Here is a 17,919-nt window from a genome sequence, read left to right on the forward strand (position 1 = left end):
ACGGACACGGCCTCACAGAGGCCTAACAATGTAGCCTTTCACTCTGCGCTGCGGCGAGGGCTGAAAAAACATCGTGCGGAATAATTAGTGGTTTGCAAATCAGCTTAATCTTAACCCACCCGCACAAAGACGGTCATCGATCCCACAAAGAAACCATAAATCCCATCAGGTCTGGAGGTCACTTCACAGAGCTCTGGTTATCTAAATTCACCCAACGGACCGCACTTTGATTGTCAAATCCCTCAAAGCTGGCAGCGTTCCCGCTCAGTGTTGTCATTATGTGTTATTTACCAATTTACAGAGGAGGAAGCTGACTGCTAGGTCGTCAAGCGGTTCAGTGCCGTTAAATGGTGCCAACGCCAAGAACTGAGCACTTTTGATGTTGCTCTCTAGCTTCCTCTGCTCGGGGGCAGTCTGGCTTGTCAATAATCAGCCACAGTTTCCATCAGTGCTCCACATGTTGGAGGTTTAGCGGTGACGTGGTTTTAATTATAATGAGGAGGAGGAGGGGGGTGTTGGGCTGTGGCCATATGCTGGCCTCGGGTCTCAAGGGACTAAGCCAGGGGGCTTAATGAGCAGCCCCGCAGGAATTAGTGCTACTTTAACCTTAGTGTTTTGACTGCTGGGAGAGGCCCACCGCTCAGCTGATTTACAGCCACTGATGAGTTGAGGAGGAGGAGGAGGAGGAGGAGGAGGAGGAGGAGCAGCTAAGGAGGCTTCATCCGGTCTGTGACTAAAACATTTAGACTTCTTGCTGAACTGTTGCAGGTTAAGCCGAAGTGGAGTTTTAACACAGCAGTGAACTTGAAGACAGTTGTTTCCTCCTCTTCTACCTGAAACGTCCATTACATTACACAGCTGGCTGTCGTTAGAAAGTTTAGCAGGCGGTTTATGTGACTTGCTTCACTACTAGATTGTACTGAAGACATCATCCACAGTCAGCTGCACAGGGAAGAAGTTGAAGATGAGCTGCAGTGAATGGCTTTCTTATCTGCTATAAATGTAAAAAAAAAAAACCTCTTAATTTTGAAGAATTCAGCCAAAATGTGAGACCTGATTACAGCATGGCATGATATCATGACACAGAAAACATGTAACAACACGAAGGAAACAGGAAGCAGGATGTGGGACAGAGAGTCTGTCATGTCGAGCATTTAGAGTAAACAAGAGCATCGGTCTGAAAACTGTCAGCTCTCATATACGTAGCCTCACATTTCATTTCCTTCCGTCTTCAGTCTTTTTATCATATGAAACTGAAATGTCCATTTTTTTTTCCAGAATGAACCGACTGACTGGTGCTGTATGTTTAGTCCAGACTGAATGTGCCAGCGCTCTAACCGCTCTCACAGGCTCTCATCATGCCATTACTGCTACATCAGCATTGAAGCCCTCTTCAGACTTTATTTATTGACTGATGTAGACGGAGCCCACCTGCTGTGTTGTGCTGTAGCCTCGATAGAAACCAAGAAAAAGACGACGGGTGGCAAATTACATCAGGCCTTTCTATCTCATATGATATTACTGTGGTGACCCAAAGTCTGCCTCGCTCATAATCGAGTCTGAGAGTTGCAAAAATATGGACTCGGAGCTTTTGGTGTCTGCGGTCTGGAAGGACAAATGCTTCCATCAGACAGGCCGCATTGATTTTTGACAGACAGAGACTTTAACATCCGGTAGACAGAAACCTGGTTCCAAATTGGCACAGCGATCTATAGTGTTACAGTATAGGTGTTTCATACATAAACCTATTTATAGATGTATTGATCGGGGTTGGTTATGTTGGAACGCCGCTCCACCTGAGGACAGATCAGGGTGTCTCCAGAGAGCGAGGTCTGCTGTAACAAGACTGACAAGGCTGTGTTTGTCTCCACATGGCTTCACATGATTGAACCATGACCGATGGTCAATCAATCACACAGGAAGCCCACCGGCCCATCGTTCAGGACCCCCTCGCAGGACAGGATGGCTGCATGAGCAGTTTCTCAGTTGTCAGTCATTTCTCCCCAAACTGTTTGTCCATCCATTGTTCCATCCATCTGTCCAACGGAAGACAGATGAATTTAAATCCCAATGACCTTTCTTCTTAGGGATTATATAATTTTTCATTTTCGAGCAAACCGTCATTGACATTTTATCTGAAAACCAATGATTGGATTTCCATTAAACTTGATTTGTATTTTGATTTGGATTAATGACATGAAAACAAGTTTGTTCTCCATGATTACGTGTACATTACATGTTTTTTTGGGGGGGGTGGGGGGAGGGGACTTTTTTAGGCAAGAACGTAGAAGAGTAGTACGAAGATTAAGCTCATAGAAAATATAGGTAAGGCTTTATTTAACGGCCCATAAATTCCTAATATTTTGAACAACCATGTAATTTGGCACTAGTTATAAGTAAATATAAACAATTGGTTCACTTCCAAGAATTTAATTCCAATTATTTGCTTAGATAGCATAACCTAAAGTATTTAAGTCATATCAGGTCAGCTGAACATGCAACACACTGTTAAATTCCTCTAGAAATCAACAACTGCTTTTAAACTCAACATAACCAACTAAAACAACAGTCTCAGCACTGTGTCCACCGTATGACTGTACCAAATTACTGGCAAATTACTGGCAAATTATAAGTAAAATTATAAGGGAATAACACACCCATAAAAGAAACAACTCTTACTAAAATGCATTTCATTGTGCTCCTGTGTTATGTAATGACAATAAAACTGAACCTTGGACCTTTTAAATGATGATTTGGTGATTTTTTTTTTTTTTTTTTAAATAGCCAGAAGTTTCCTTTGGTAGCTTGTCAACAACATCTTAGGTGGGTGTTCTGAGAGACTTTGGACTGATGACCTCAGTATTTCTAAAATTCCACCTATTAGTTCATTAAAGAAACATTTGAGATCGCTTCATTAGTTTAAAATTCTACCTGTAAGTTTGCAGCTCTTATGTATGGCTGTGTGCGCGTGTGTACTCGTGCATATAAACCGCGTGAAGACAAAGAATGATGAGCCTTAAAGATTATCCCCAGCCGGAACACAATCCTCTTTAGAGATGCTGGGCAGTGGGGGCGTTTCTGAGTCTGGGTGCTGTCTAGACGGTTAGACGCTGCTGCTGCTGCTGCTGCTGCTCCGTGTGGAGGAACGTGCTGTACTGAGCCCGGCAGCTGCGCACACTAGTGCAAGGAGTCACAGCTGGATCACGCTGTCTCTCTTCAGAGGCACAGCACAGTGTCATATCTAAAGTCAGCCAGTCACACACACACACACACTATATGTAGTTCTTTCCAGACACATACTGTATGTGAAGCAATTCTGTCAGATGGAGTGATGTTACACCGCCTACACTATCTCTCAAAACGTGTCCCATCGTCCCATCGGCTCATCCTCCTTCATTCACAGGCTCTTAAATCGTCACGGCTTCTGCGTCATTTCCACTCCCCAGACTCTGCCAACAGAGCAAGGACCCATAGTACTCGCTGTGCTCAGGAATGTGGTAACCTAGCAACGGGGCTGGAGAGGCAGATCGCCGCGTTGGGGTCGGTGATGGGCGACCGTGCCTCGTCTGCTTAGAGGTAAATCCTGCTGCTGAAGGGCACGTGCGATGTCACCTTCGAAGGTTTATCAGCCCCTCCTTATGTACTTTTAAGACTACAACTCTTCAGTTGTTTACTTCATGGCAGCAGAATAATAAAAAGTATTCATCATCTTAATTTGTGTAAACAAAACAGTAAATCAACACAAAGAATCTACGTGCAGTAAAACAAGAAACATAAAAAAAGAATAAAAATACAAAGGTTAGAATGTGCAGAAGACCATTTTTCATTAAAGCAAGTCTATAAAGGTTTTAGAAATGTCAACATTAGGTTCACAGCAACCTGAAATATGAATTCTCCTTACTTAATGTGTCAAGAGGATAAAACCATTTTTGGACATATTTGTGGAAACCGTATTAAAGCTTCAAGCCTTGAGGGCTGGCTTTGGTAGGAGACACGCTGTCAACTTCCATTGTGTGCTACTGACTAGAGCACCTCATACTGCTACAGTTTTATCCCCTTTTTCAACCACGGTCTGGGTGAATACTCTTTTCTGATTGGCCGGCAGGTGTGCATTAAAACCGTGTAATGTACACGTAGTTTGGTTCATGTTTAATCACCGTTCTAAATTCATCTGCTACCCAACCTGTAACCATAGCAACATTAAAGAGCACAGCTGTCAAAGCTTACTCGTTATGAAGTTTTGAAGAATGGGACGCAGCAGAGGAAAAAGAAATGGAGAAGAGAAGAAAGAAAAACGGCACAAGGAACTGACACCTGAAGAGCTTAAAATGATAGAAGAAGAGAGGGATGAGATTAATACAAAAAAGGCAACATAATGGGCTGTTAATATACTGAGACTTTCTCTACCAAAAAGAGACATACTCTGCAGTTATGCTTAATGACACCTTACATGAATTTTGTGCCTCAGTTCAGGTTTGTGGTGAGGACAGTGTGGCCAGTTGTCATGACAACAGTAAGCTCTTGCTTCGTAACCTTTCGATTTTGAGTGCAAAACTTTGTTGAAAGTTTGGTGAAAGTTTGTTGGTTCTTTGCCTCCAGTCGTGCCTTAAAAGCGTTTAACGCACACCTACTTGTTGAGTATCGCTCACATGTAGCGTTTGTTATATACTGTTAGACATAAGTCACTTTTATAACATTCAGCATTTGGGAGGGCCATTTGTGTTTATCAAATTTTAATTGCATTCAGAAAGTGGAAGCTAGCAAGCTAAGCTAACTAGCAAGCTACGGTAAGTAGAAGCTAGGTAGCCTAGCTTGATAACATTAGCACAGATTCCCACTAGACTAGGGGCTAGCTAGCTTTAGCTGTCTTTCATTGGTCCAGTTGTGGTCCAATGACCACAAGCACCAGACTGTCTAAACCTACAGAGACAGATAGTCCTGTAACCTCAGCGCTCTGTTTGTTACCTTCTGATTTGAATCATGACATGTAACCAATGTACAGAGTGTGGAAACCACAAATGCCACTAGCAACAACTAACAACATTAGCCTCCCAGCTGGTTAACTGCCTGTATGTCCGCTGGAGTTGAAGTGATATTTTTAGTGCCCATACAGATATTGCTCCAATCAAATTCTAGCATTTACATTGTCAGTTGGAACCAAAAATTCACACCCAAGAGAACAGTAATGAAGGCAGCGCTGTCAGTGCAGAAAAATAAAGAAAACATTAATCTATTCTTTTTGTTAATTGGTAACATTTTTTTTTTGGTTTGTTTTGTTTTTACCAATTTAGTAATGAGTCAAGCAATGAGTAAGCAGACACCAAGGAGGCATATACTGATTTCTTAGCAAATTTTAACTTGAGTTTGTTTTAAAATGTAAAGGATGCAGCTGCGGTGGCAGGAAGCAAGGAGTTGTCTTGTTTGACACTTTCTTTTATCTGTAAGCTGGAGGAAGTTACTATAGCACAGAGTAGTATGGCATCAAACTCATTTATCCCGTCTGCATAGGCAATGAAGAATGCATGTGGCTGCTGGGTAATAAAACATGCATGTGCTCTGAGGGGGGGAGACATAATAACTTAACATGTGGACGGCAGCGTAGTTCAAAGTGAGCTGTCTGTTTTGTTTCTGCTGTTGGAGGCTGTACAGAGAGGACGGAGAAGGGAAGATGACAAAAGGAACACGAGCCAGAGTCAAACCCACGACACGCACCACGGCCCTGCTTGACTCCGGGTCGGCCCGTTGGGTTACCGATGAAATACAGAAAGCCGGAGCAGAACAGAGAGACCTATTTATAGGATGAATGGTCGACTGGCAAGAGGCACCTCATCAGCAAAAACTGCCTTCCTCCAAATGGAAGAAGTGAGAGGTTATTTTCAGCGTTTTGGGACTGAGCCATAAAATTATGCAGCTGTCTTGAAACATTGTTCTCTGAGAGGTGAATGGAAACTTAACACCCATCAAGGTGTATTTGAGGCTTTTAACCACATCCTGCAGGCAGACAATAAATGATGAGATAGTTCTCTGAATGTGTTAACTCTATGCCAAGGAGGTTATACAGAGTGTTGCATTTTCTTCATTTGGTACATCTGCAGAAGGTGCAGCACCCACATGCTGAAACACAGAGTTGGTAAAACTTCAGTTGTTTGTCACTTCTAACTTTTGGTTTGTTTTATCAGATCAGAGCATTTGGCCTCTTCAGAACTGTAGACTATTCCGTTCATGTGTGTAAAATATGCTGTTTTTGGTGGCTTGCAATAGTCTGTATGCTGTGTATTTAATGTGGATTGCTCCGGTAGGCAGTACGCCGCTAGATCTATTTCCAGCAGTATTAGTGAAAGCGCGTTCCTGGACAAGCTAATCACTGTCTCCGCAGCCTCTTTTCTAATAATATGTTATTTGAATACAGAGCATGACCCCGACAACATTGTCCTTTGTCTCGCTGAGCTGAAAGTCGAGGTCTTGGGGAAATTACAGCGATGCGTTCTAACAATGGTTCACATCCTACTGTTTCCTGTGGAGCATGCAATCAACATCACAGCACTCTCAGGAGATGCTCAGTAATGCGAGGACGTCTTGACAGTAGCGCTTTCCTGCATATTTCACCCATAATAATAAGTTGAAAGGGACACTTAAAGTGTTTATCCGCAGGCTGCTCCTCAGCGCAGTCATTTGTCTCTCTCTCTCTGGCTCGTATAGAAGTGTAACTGATGGTTAAGACTTGTATGATCCAAACAACTAGTGTGGTGACACATCTATCTTGTTCAGGTGCCAAGTTCAAAAAAATGTGTATGTGTTTGGGAATTATACTTCACAAAAACACTGTCATTTCTCAATTCACATATGGGAATAGATTCATCTATACCTAAGTCTTTTTGGGAGATTTTGAAAAAGTCACATGACTTGCAGCTGTAGCCAGTACAGCAGGGTTTGATCACTTTAATCATTTGAAATGATATAACTATACACGCCCATCCTGACACAAAGGTTGGGTTGTGATTGACTGGTTGCAGCGCCACAACGCAACACTGAACTAAGTAATGTTTTTTTTTTAAGTTTAAATGAACAGACAGATACATTTAGTTAATTTAGAGAGTTTTTAAAGTGGCCATGATGACTGAGCTCTATAAAAAAACCCACTCATGCTGCGGCTTGAAACCTACACTGAAGTCTATCACTTATCCAATACGGAAACTTACAACATGCCTTTACATGATTTATAAATATGTGTATTTAGCCTAAATTTAGACTTTTGTTGTTTGGAAGTATGGTCTGTTTTGCATGCATGCATCAGAAGTTTCAAACTGTGTCAGTTTTGCTTATAGAACCAGTGCTTCTAACCATTGTAAAGGAAATCTAAAGGACAAACCTCCCTGTTCCCTCCCGGTGTGACAAGTGTCTGGCGAAGACAAATAAGCACCTGAAAATGTCAAGCTTATCCCTCTAAGGGTGATTCTAAAGTGACTCTGAAGGTGTCTCCTCTCTGTTCTGTGCTCCTGTGCTACTTTGTTCCTGAGCCAAACCCCTCCGCTGCTGTCCTGCCTGACAACATACAGCCGCTCAGACGGTGACGGGGGATGAGGTGTGCATACAGGAAATGCGTCATTCATATTTACCCCGATGTAGAGCTAGCTTTTAGTCATTTCACAAGCAAAACTAGTGAAACAACGTCAAATTTTCTCATAAGTGAGGCTCTGTTTCATGCTGTATCATTTTAAGTCGGACAGTTGAAGATGACACAGACTCTGGAAACTGTGATTGACATTTCTTCCTCTGTTTTTTGACATTTCATGGAAAATCACTTAATTGGAAAAAATGATGTGATAGCATTTAACTGTAAGTGATGAAATGACATGTACGCAACCAAATTTGAAACTACAACCGAAACTAAATTTTAAGTGCGTTTTTTTTAAGTGTTACTCACTAGTTACTCACTAGTAACACTTAAGTTAAAATGCATGTGAATGTCATCCCTTCGAGGAAGAGATGAATATTTCAATGAGGGAGAGCAGAGGCAGCGTCTTGTGTTGGTGTTGATTCATCCAGAGCCCAGGGGAAGGAACGAGTGTGTGTGTGGGGGGGGGGGGGGGGGGGGGGTGTGGGTGGGTGTGGGGGGGGAAGGCTGTCAGGTCAAGTCCTGGACACAGCTGCATTATTAACAGAAGGTCAGCTGTCAGCACACGTCTGCAGGGCTCACATCAAGCAGCTCACTCAATTTTGCGCCTCTGGCTGACATGTTAGTAACCTCGTGGGCCATTTAATGAAGGTTCACAAGCCTTCTTGTCTAACCCTTTTTTTTTTTTTTTTTTCTCGTTCCAATAAAACAGTCAGATAACACACAGAGCATCTGGAAAAAACTTTTATTACCTCGCAGTAAAAAGATATTTAAGATATATATTGATAGAGAGCCTACACATACTGTGTTGACCTGAATAACTTCTGTGCTGGCTGGTAAACGTGCGTCGTAAGTAGATGTCTGTATACTCAGCCAAATGTGAATTATTATGGGAAGGATCGCCACTCTGTATTGTTTTGATATATAAAAAGAAAGTCTTTGTTCTTCATAAAGACAGAGTGGTGAGTATACAATCTAGTGTTTCCAGCCTTCTACATTCTAGCTTCATCAGTGATTCCCAGCATGCCTGAGGAATGGCCTCAGGGTTTATGGTGCATTTTTACATGTCACCATAAAGTGACATGTACATTAACTAGATTTTACATTTTCTCACAGATCTATATGGAAAAAATAAGATGAAAAAATGGCTTTTCTACAAACTATATATACTTTGAGTTCCAAATTAAAGTAAAATATTTGTCAGTGATGGAACTATTTCATTTATTCCAAACATTAGTTACATGTCCTTATTTTATGGACATATAACATAACTGGACATATGTTTATTCATCTGTCATCATCTTGTTTCTTATCAGAAGTAGACTAGTCTTCGTCTGGCCTCAGGCTCAGCAGTTGAAGCCTGAGTCGTCATTCCCCCTTCTCCGTCTCCACCTCGGAGGATCGCCGGGTGTCCGATGTCATCCTCCTCCTCCAGCTCTTCATCCTACCGATATTCCTGCTTTTTTTTTTTTTGTCGCCGCTGCTGACACTGAGTCACCCTGACACAATGGTGTCACCGCTGGCCCCGCCTAGCTCCACTTTTGACTGACAGGATCAGTGAGGACAGAGGCCTCCCTACGCAATATGGAGAGAGCTGTGTGTGTGTGTGAGAGAGAGAGAGAGAGAGAGAGAGAGAGAGAGAGAGAGGATCATGGGAGCAGAAATAGTTCAGGCCTGTGTTGTTGTGATCTGCGCTCAGCCAGCAGGAAGAGATGTAGACAAGCATGTGGCCTCTCAGCTTCCCCCAGCGGAACCGCGGACGAGCAGGGCGGCAGGAGGAAGGGTTGTTCCAGTTATGACAGCTCGCAGCTCATAATCCTGACCGGAGAGGAGAGAGGAGAGGAAAAGAGAGGAGAGGATAAGAGAGGAGAGGAGAGGATAAGAGAGGAGAGGAGTCCTCTGACTGAAATAAACCATAAACAGTGTAAAAGTGTGTAAAAAATGTTTTAAAAAACAGGAGATACAACAGTTTTCCTCCTGCTTTATGGCTGTTTTCAGGCTGACGTACAGCACCTTTATCATCTCCACACCGAGAGGCAACCTGAACGTGCTGAGGAGCTCACACTGAGAGGGATAAAAGCAGGATAGACTCTGTGATTTTTAATGAAGGGGGTTGGAGCATCCTCAGGCAGACCTCCTGCAGAGACACGTGCTGTAAAAAAAAAAAAAAAAATTCAAGAAGAGCTGTGAAAACAAGATAATTTAGCCCAGATCCTTCACTTTATAAACTCTACTCCACCCAGCCTCTTTGAAATAAAACCGAAACCTCACATCTCAGGAGCTCACATTGCTTACTTACTTAAGGCCAAAATTGAAGCTAAACTCTTACATGTTGACCTTGGGTGTGCTGGTGGCAGCCGCTCATGTCTGGTGAAGTCTGCCTTTTTTTTTTTTTTTTTTTTTTGCAGTAGAATTCTGGCATTTCAAAGAACAATCCTCCTAAATTGAGAGAGTTTGTTTTCTCTTTTATTTCCACTTATTTGAACATTTCCTCCTTTACTGACATTAGCTCAAGGTTATAAATCACGTCCTTCAGTTGTAACGGAGCTGTTGCCAGTTTTTTTTTTTTAGGCCAGCTAAAAATAGTCCCAAGTTTTCCTTTTCGATTCCAGCCGGCTGATTCTTCGTCTCTCTCTCTCTCTCTCTCTCTCTCTGGTCAGCTGTGTGTATTTTGCTTTCGCTCTCCGCAGCTAAGACTGGAAAAGGGGAGGGCAGATCTCCCTGGTTGCGGGCAGGCGGGTCGGGCCCGGTGGAGGCTGCAGGAGTGTTTTTTGTCGGGAGGCAGAGATCACAGCTGACTTGCTTCAGCGGTGTCGTGTCCAGAGCCGTTTCCTCTGTGATGCGCCAGGTGACCTCAGTGACCCCCACGGCATTAAGCCAGGCCTGCCATGAAACAAGGACTACCCTCACGAGGTCTAAGATAGAACAGTTGCGTAGGAGAATCAGCCCTCTGTTTCATAAGAATTATAACTCTTATGACTGTACCTTGTTTCAAGTCCTGACAAGAAGTAGACATGGAATACGTGTCTGTGTTCATCAGGCTTTTTGTCATTCAGAAATAGATGACTTTTCCATTAATGTTCCCTTTTTTATTTAGACATGACGGGACTTTTATGGTAAGAGACAATCCTGATGTTTGGCATCTGGTGCATGAGAGAGAGAGAAAGAGAGAGAGAGAGGAACGTGACAGACAGGCAGGAGACTGTTTTTCCATCACTGATGGATTTTAAAACTTATTTTGCTGTTGAAGCCTTAATTAATGAGCATTGTGAGCATGAAGGCCACTCATTAATGGAATCATTTGAGGTTATTAGAGAGCGAGTTGTGCTGCTTCCTGTTTTATTAAGGTTGACACGCACGATCATTGAATGACAGGATGTTAAGTCGTCTACTTTAATTCCTATTAGCTCACATGCTGTATGTATGTGAAGTGTTTCACTGGACTGACATGAAAACATCAGTGTCTCCTCAACTTCTTCAATCTTTCACAGTGTTTCCTGGTTTATTTTGTGTATAGGAGATGTTGATTGAGATATGAAATGTACAGCATTCACTTCAGACTTGTGTTGTGATGAGAGAGATATAGAAACGTGTCAGTTCAACCTACTGCCGTCGTGACTTTTACGTAAAAAAATAAGCAGGGTTTTTGTTCAGAGTGACAAGTTAAACTGCTGTCAGATTAACATGAAGGGGTTCGTGTCTGAAAGGGGCTGTAGAATAATCTAAGGAGTCTCATCTGATGCTTGTTTGTGGTAAGCAGTCAAATAATTACACGTCAAAACAAACACAAAGCATGTATTGATTCCTCAGCAAAAAGTAATTTCAAGTTCCGCTCGACTTTAATTCTAAAATCGACGGCGACGTCGTTTATCTTCTTTTTTTCTCAATAAAGGATTTGAAAAGATTCATCTTTTTTCCTCTCATCTCTCCAGCTCTCTCCATCTTTCTCTTTCATGCTGTCTCCTCATCAGCGAACGGTGATTAATGATCTACTTTTGAGATCTGATGAGAGTCGAGGCAGCAGAGGACACAGTTCACGCGACTGATTGGACTCCGAGGTCGAATAAATGTTCTGGTTGAACCGGCGGGGTCAACTGTAGCCACGCGGCTCTCTGTCGGGATGCTGCTGATCTGATGCAGAACCTGCAGCTGTGCTGATAAGTGAGTGGGCTGCAGGCTGCGTGTATGCTTCTAGCTTGTGTGCGTATGAATAAAAAAAAAGGAGGAAATATATTTGAAGCGTGTGTGTGTTTGTGTGTGTGTAAGTAACCTTGACTGGCACAGGCCGCCTCCCTCTGCGGGATACGTTATGACACTGGCAGGACGGCTCATGCTGGGAGTGCAGAGCCCAGGCATTTCCCTGGCAGAGATGGGGGCGCAGCATGTGACACCCAGAGCCCATCATTAGCAGGCTCCCTTTGTCAAGTGTCTGAACACTTCGCTCCTCCCCTGCAGCCGCCCTCCCCCCCCTGTGTCCACCCATCTCTTCCTCTCCCCTTTTAATCATCCTTGCCTATCCATTTCATCCTCACCTTCCCTCCTCTACCTCTCCATCAGCCACTATTATTCCTCCACAGCTCCATCATGGCCTCCAGCACCACCGTAAGGATTCTGAGAGTTATCTTTGATCAGGATAGCTTCTTTAACTCCCACATAAAACTAATTTCAAGGACTGAGTTTTTTCACCTATGTAACGTTGCAAAAATCAAGCAGAGCCTGTCTGAAAAAGATGCAGAAAAACTAGTCTATATATTTGTTACTTCTAGGCTGGATCATTGCAATTCCTTATTATCAAGCTGCCCTAACAAGTCTCTAAAGACTCTCTGCATTGGCTTCCTGTAAAATCCAGAACAGCATTTAAAATCCTTCTCCTCACCTACAAAGTGATTGCAAACCACCTACTGCTCCCTGTGATCCTGCTTAACACCCACTGCTACAATTATTATTATTATTATTACCATTCTTAGTATTACTATACATCTCTATGTGGAACTTGCATTGTGCTATTCTTTCTCTCTCTCTCTCTCTCCCTCTCTTTCTCTTTCAACCCAACCGGTCAGGGCAGATGGCCGCCCACCCAGAGCCCGTTCTGCTCGAGGTTTTTTCCCGTTAAAGGGGAGTTTTTCTTTGCCGCTTTTGCCAAGTGCCTGCTCGTGGGGGAATGTTGGGTCCCTGTAAATAATATTGCTAACAGTACAGTCTAAACCTGCTCTATATGACGAGGGCCCTCAGATAACTTCTGTTATGATTCGGTGCTATATAAAAAAAAATTGACTTGACTTGACTCTCTTGCCCCTGTAATCATTTTCTCCCCCATTATTACTCCTCTCTCTCTCTCTCTCTCTGTCTCTCTCTGTCTCTCTGTCTATTCTGGCGTTCCTATCTCATCCTCCTGATGAAGGGCACAGCACGAGGGCGGTGTAAAGTGAATAATTATTTCATGATGTCTTGTCTGCACTACTACAGGGTGAGAAACAGCAGGTTTGGTAGTAGAGATAGGTAGCACCGGGAGCTTTGTGACATTCTGACTAGTGGTGGGTGGTGTGACGCAGCGGTTATGATGGCTTCCTTCATTTCGGTCTCTCTCTGTTCCCTCGAAGGTCAGCGCTGTCAGGACAGTTTGTACTTCTTCAGTGGCATGAATTTGCAAATTTTCTGTGCTGAAATGAGATGATTTTGATGTTGTTAAAATGGTAATAATTGCTGGTGTGACGGAGCCCTAACTGTAGCAGCGTACCAACTCATAAAAAAACCCCAAACACTACTACACCGGGTCACACCAAGTTGAGCTGTCAGATATGAAAACTTTCTGGTAGTCAACACTTCGATATGTGTGAGTTTTCAAAGCAACATGAGACGGCTAACAGAGCTATAAACAGGGCAAATCAAAGTGGGCTATGTTCGACAATTTCTGCAACTTTCCTAAACCAGCGATCTGACATTCACACCCACTTTACCCAGCGATTGATAGAGTTGAAAAAGTGAACTGGGTTTGAGCTTCTCTCTAGTTCACACACAAGCTCATGTTGCTGTCAACTATTTCTGTCACCATCCTGGTTCACAAACAAGTTCAAATGCAACTAATGAGTATTTTCATTATCAGTGTCAGAAAATGTCAGAAAATTGAAAAAAAAATGTCTCAGTTTCCCAGAGTTGAGGTATTATCTGGAACTCTCATATTGCGTCCAACCAGCAGTCGCTTTTTCAGTACTTTTGCTTGATAAATGACTGGATATCAAAATATTTGACAATTATATTTCTATTGATTGACTGTTTCAGCTCTAACACTATGAATGTCTTCCAGGAGAGACTGTCTGAAAATGCGTGAATACCCCCAACTATAAACGCTTCTACCCATTAGAAGTTTTCAGGTGTTTTCAAATGAACTAGTTCTTTTCAAGCATAATCCAGCCCTCAATGTGTCCTTGTTCATACCGAGACTATGAGACCTTATTGCGTTTGGTAAAGTGGGTAAAATGAGCCTGTACCAGCAGCACAACAGTCTAAAACGCTAAAGAATTGTAGTATATCACATGTGTCCTTGTCAAGGATATGCGCTCCCACATGTATGTCCCAATCTGTGTGAAACTAATTAGTAGTCAAGCTCTCCGCCCTCTACCCACCCTGTTTCCACTCTCCTGGAGTCGGAGGTGTTTTCATTCAGACAGACGCAATCCCACCGGGGTTGACTCCAGCCCCTTCAATGACCAAGGGGATGGAAAAAAAAAAAGCCTCCCATGGGGGATAATATGTCATAGTGTCCTCCACCAGCTCCTTCACCAACCACCTTCTTAGCCTCCTTCTAATGAACCCCACCCATCACCTCCCCCCCATCAAATATAAATGCAGCCAGGGACCATCTCTCTCAGCAACCACCATAGCATACCTTCAGCCCTGCACAACCGCTCCATGAATTATTCACCCAGAGGGGCACGTGGACATAGGCCCCACACCCTTCTTTATCAACCCCCTTCTTTTCTTAGAAATGGAGCACAGGTGGACGGCACCTTATTTCAAGTTGAGTTAATCAATTTTCATCCCATTAACTCTTTTAATCACGCTCTGTACATCTTCAGATGCTTTAGGTCTTTGGCTCCAATTAAAGAACCTAATGAATTTTGTCCATCCAGTGCTATATGAATAGCCTTTTGCGTTAACTAATTATGGATCCGACTCCACTACTGGTCATGTCCTGCTCTGTAATTGGATTTTCCCCGAGGGTTCATTGATTTCATGTTGAAAGCGGCTGGAACATGGGAGGAGATGCTCGGTCTGATATGAAACATGAGAGGATACAGACAGCTTTATAGTATAGGCCCGCCTTCTTAAGTTTTTTTATTTTGACAAAACAGAATTTTTGATGATGTTGAAAACGTATGTACATTTTAAAGACTCTCCGGAACGTTTAATTCTAGTGAAATGATGCTGCAAAATTTCGGTCGCTTCTTTATTCAGCCTCTAGAGCTGTTTCCTACAAGCCTCTGGGAAGAGGAGTGAAAGACCGGGGGGAGTAAACAGCAAAACAGCCCCTACGGCAAGCAGGTGGCAGCTTTTTCTGCGAAGGAGGAATAATTAATCAGCAGAGAGGCTGCATGAAAAGGAGGGAAGGAAGAGGGAAATAAAGAGATGAAAGACCCTTCAGTTCAAAGAGAACAGCCAGTGATGAGCTCGGCTCTTTCTGGGCATGCAGAAGGCTGTAGAGGAGAGAATCGGACAAACAGGGCTTAGATCTGTCACGGCTGTGTTTGGAGAAAAGCAGATTGCATTTAACCTGAATCCAGTAATCTGATTGCTTAAACGATTGTTCTAATTGATTGGAGTTGGTAAGTAATTGAATTACAAAATGTGGTATTTGTTGGATTGATGTGGAGAAAAGAAGAAAGCTGGTCAAGCGGTTTCACTGAACTGAACGCTGAACACAACGTCTGATGATGAATGTTGACTGATGTTAGAAATTTAAAGGAAAAAACACAATTAAATGAGTGGAGAAACATAACGAATGCAGACGCTTCATCAAAATTGTCAAGTACTATAAGTTGGCATCAAATGTCGGGACAGATTCATAATTTTACACATTCTTTCATCAGATAGTTCGCGGCTTAAACCGAAATTTGGAGTCACTTACGTCAAGGAATTTACCGTTTACAGTAAATGGTTATATAGTTAGATTTGGCAGAAAAGGCTTTGCTCTTTTTTTTCTCAAAGTAAAGGTATCAAAGAGTTTTGTTTTTGTGTCAGAACAGAAATTCAAGCATCATATCGACACTAGTTTTGAAAAATTTCAGAAAACACCCCATGTGTAGACTGATAATCAGAGCGAGACTTGGCTATTTTTGCTTTTGTTGATGTAGATGTTCCACCTTCATCGTTTTCAGTTGACATGGAAGCTGTGGAGGCGTTGCTTTACCAGAAATATGCAAAGTGGTAACAACCTTTCAAACACTTACTATCTTAGATCTAGCTAGCCATGTATGCAGCTAGATAACTATCTAGGTAAGATAACATCACTATTCTTAATCCCACCTACAAAGCTGATTGGTTGATAATTGGTCGATAATCAGGGTAAAAAGTCCCCAGTGAGCAAACGATATTCGAATTCAGAACACTGAATGAATACAGAAGCTATCCTAACATCCCTGTAATAGCTTAATGTGTCATTTGACTAATTAGGCCTGCAATGTTGGAAAGTAATATCGAACTTCTGAAAGTAACCTTCTCGTCCGGGGGTTCTCTGGCTCTTGGGGCTGCGTCTGTCTCTGCCAGAAGCAGACTAGAATAACAATGCTCCAACTGGGCCTCTGGTAGCAGCAAATACATTCATTACTGAATGCTTGATGTGTAATGTCACTCTGGGTGACAGCAGTGCCTCCACAGTGCTGTACATATTGCAGTGGTGATAGCGTGTGTGTGTGTGTGTGTGTGTGTGTGTGTGTGTGTGTGTGTGGGAGTGCCCCAAATCAGAATGTAAAATCCTTCAAAACCGCCTACATTTAGCTACAGATGACTACGTCTAGACTGAATCGTCATCCTTCCCCCGAAGATTATCATTTAAGAATGACACAAGCAACAGCTCTCCATCCGACTCCGAGGGATCAATACATTTGTTTCCCCCTTCCGAAAGCCGATTCAGTCTGCCTCTGCCGGTCACACGGGTTACATAAAGAGTCAAAACGCAGAGCAGTTTGTGGTCTCAGTCAGCGCTGGGAGCATATATGATTAGAGATGCTCTGCAGTCTTGCACTCAGCGTAGCATCGCCGCTGTTGTTTCCTGGCCCCCTGCCTGCCCCCACGTCCTGTCATGCCGGATTACAGCACCCGTCGACAGAGTCTCTGTGTGTTGTGTGCCGCTGCGAGTGCGAGCCGGCCATTTCGCTCTGCCCACGGTTTCGATGCCAGGTCGTTGACACAGTTCACACCGACCCGATTACAAGGAGCACCGAGGTGATACGGCGCTCACCGTGATCCTCTGTGCGTCTCTGCTTCATGCACCTGTCAGCAGAGTCGTATGTTTTAACCTTGTGTGATGTATGTGGTTTTTACCCACAGAAAGCTGCCCTGCTACTGAATCACCAGCACTGACATCTTTAGAATTTAGCAGAAGAAAATCGGGGACACACACACAAACATTTTCTTCTCTCTTATAATTCAATTCAGTATACGTTTAAGCACCCATATCAGGCAGTTTAAAGCACTTAAGCAAGACAAAGAATCACTTTACACAAAGAGAGAATACAAGTCAGTCAGTTTGAAAGGCTGACTCTTGGCACAGACTTGTTCTCTTGTTTGGTTTATTTAAAAAAAAAAAAAAGCAACACAAATCATACAGTAAGATTTCTCTCCTTCCAACACCCCCACTTCCTGTGACAACCTCTGATTGTGCTGACGGGCATTTTGGCCTCTGTCTGCTACAGCGTGCCATCTGAGGGATCAGTCTGTAATTATGTTGAAAGAGAGCGGTCACGGTGTGTCAGTCAGTATGGGGCTGCTGTTCTAATTGGTAGAGAAGAGGGTTTCTCTCTCTGCGGCTGCACTGGCATCAATAAATACCTGAGCTTATACTAGGGTAGCGCTTGGTAATTTTGTGAGCACGAAAATCTGCATGAAATGTCAACAAGACCTGCCAGCAAAACCCTAGATGCCACGATGTTTATGTTTTATGTTTTTATTGAGGGAATAGAGCAAAGTTTCATCATGCTCTTACAACTTTGGCCCACCACCAATCTTCAACTCCTCCACTTTTGATCTCACATATGCAACTCAGGCATTGGCATGGACAAGTGGAGATGTGTAAAAACAACACGTTT

At 43.1% G+C, this 17,919-nt stretch overlaps 1 protein-coding gene across 5 annotated transcripts in view; it reads left to right on the forward strand.

Annotated features, from left to right (window-relative positions):
- Positions 1-17,919, forward strand: part of fynb (FYN proto-oncogene, Src family tyrosine kinase b) — a 77,327-nt gene that overhangs the window by 21,231 nt on the left and 38,177 nt on the right. Inside the window, exon 1 of one of the 5 annotated variants that reach the window (XM_044377241.1) lies at positions 4,457-4,480. The exons of the other annotated variants lie outside the window; for them this stretch is intronic. The gene's annotated coding sequence lies outside the window, so the exon portion shown is untranslated. Of the gene's footprint in view, positions 1-4,456; positions 4,481-17,919 lie in introns of those variants that run through there. 5 annotated transcript variants of the gene reach the window in all.

The sequence above is a fragment of the Thunnus albacares genome, chromosome 16, assembly GCF_914725855.1.
Source record: "Thunnus albacares chromosome 16, fThuAlb1.1, whole genome shotgun sequence".
NCBI classification, from domain to species: domain Eukaryota; kingdom Metazoa; phylum Chordata; class Actinopteri; order Scombriformes; family Scombridae; genus Thunnus; species Thunnus albacares.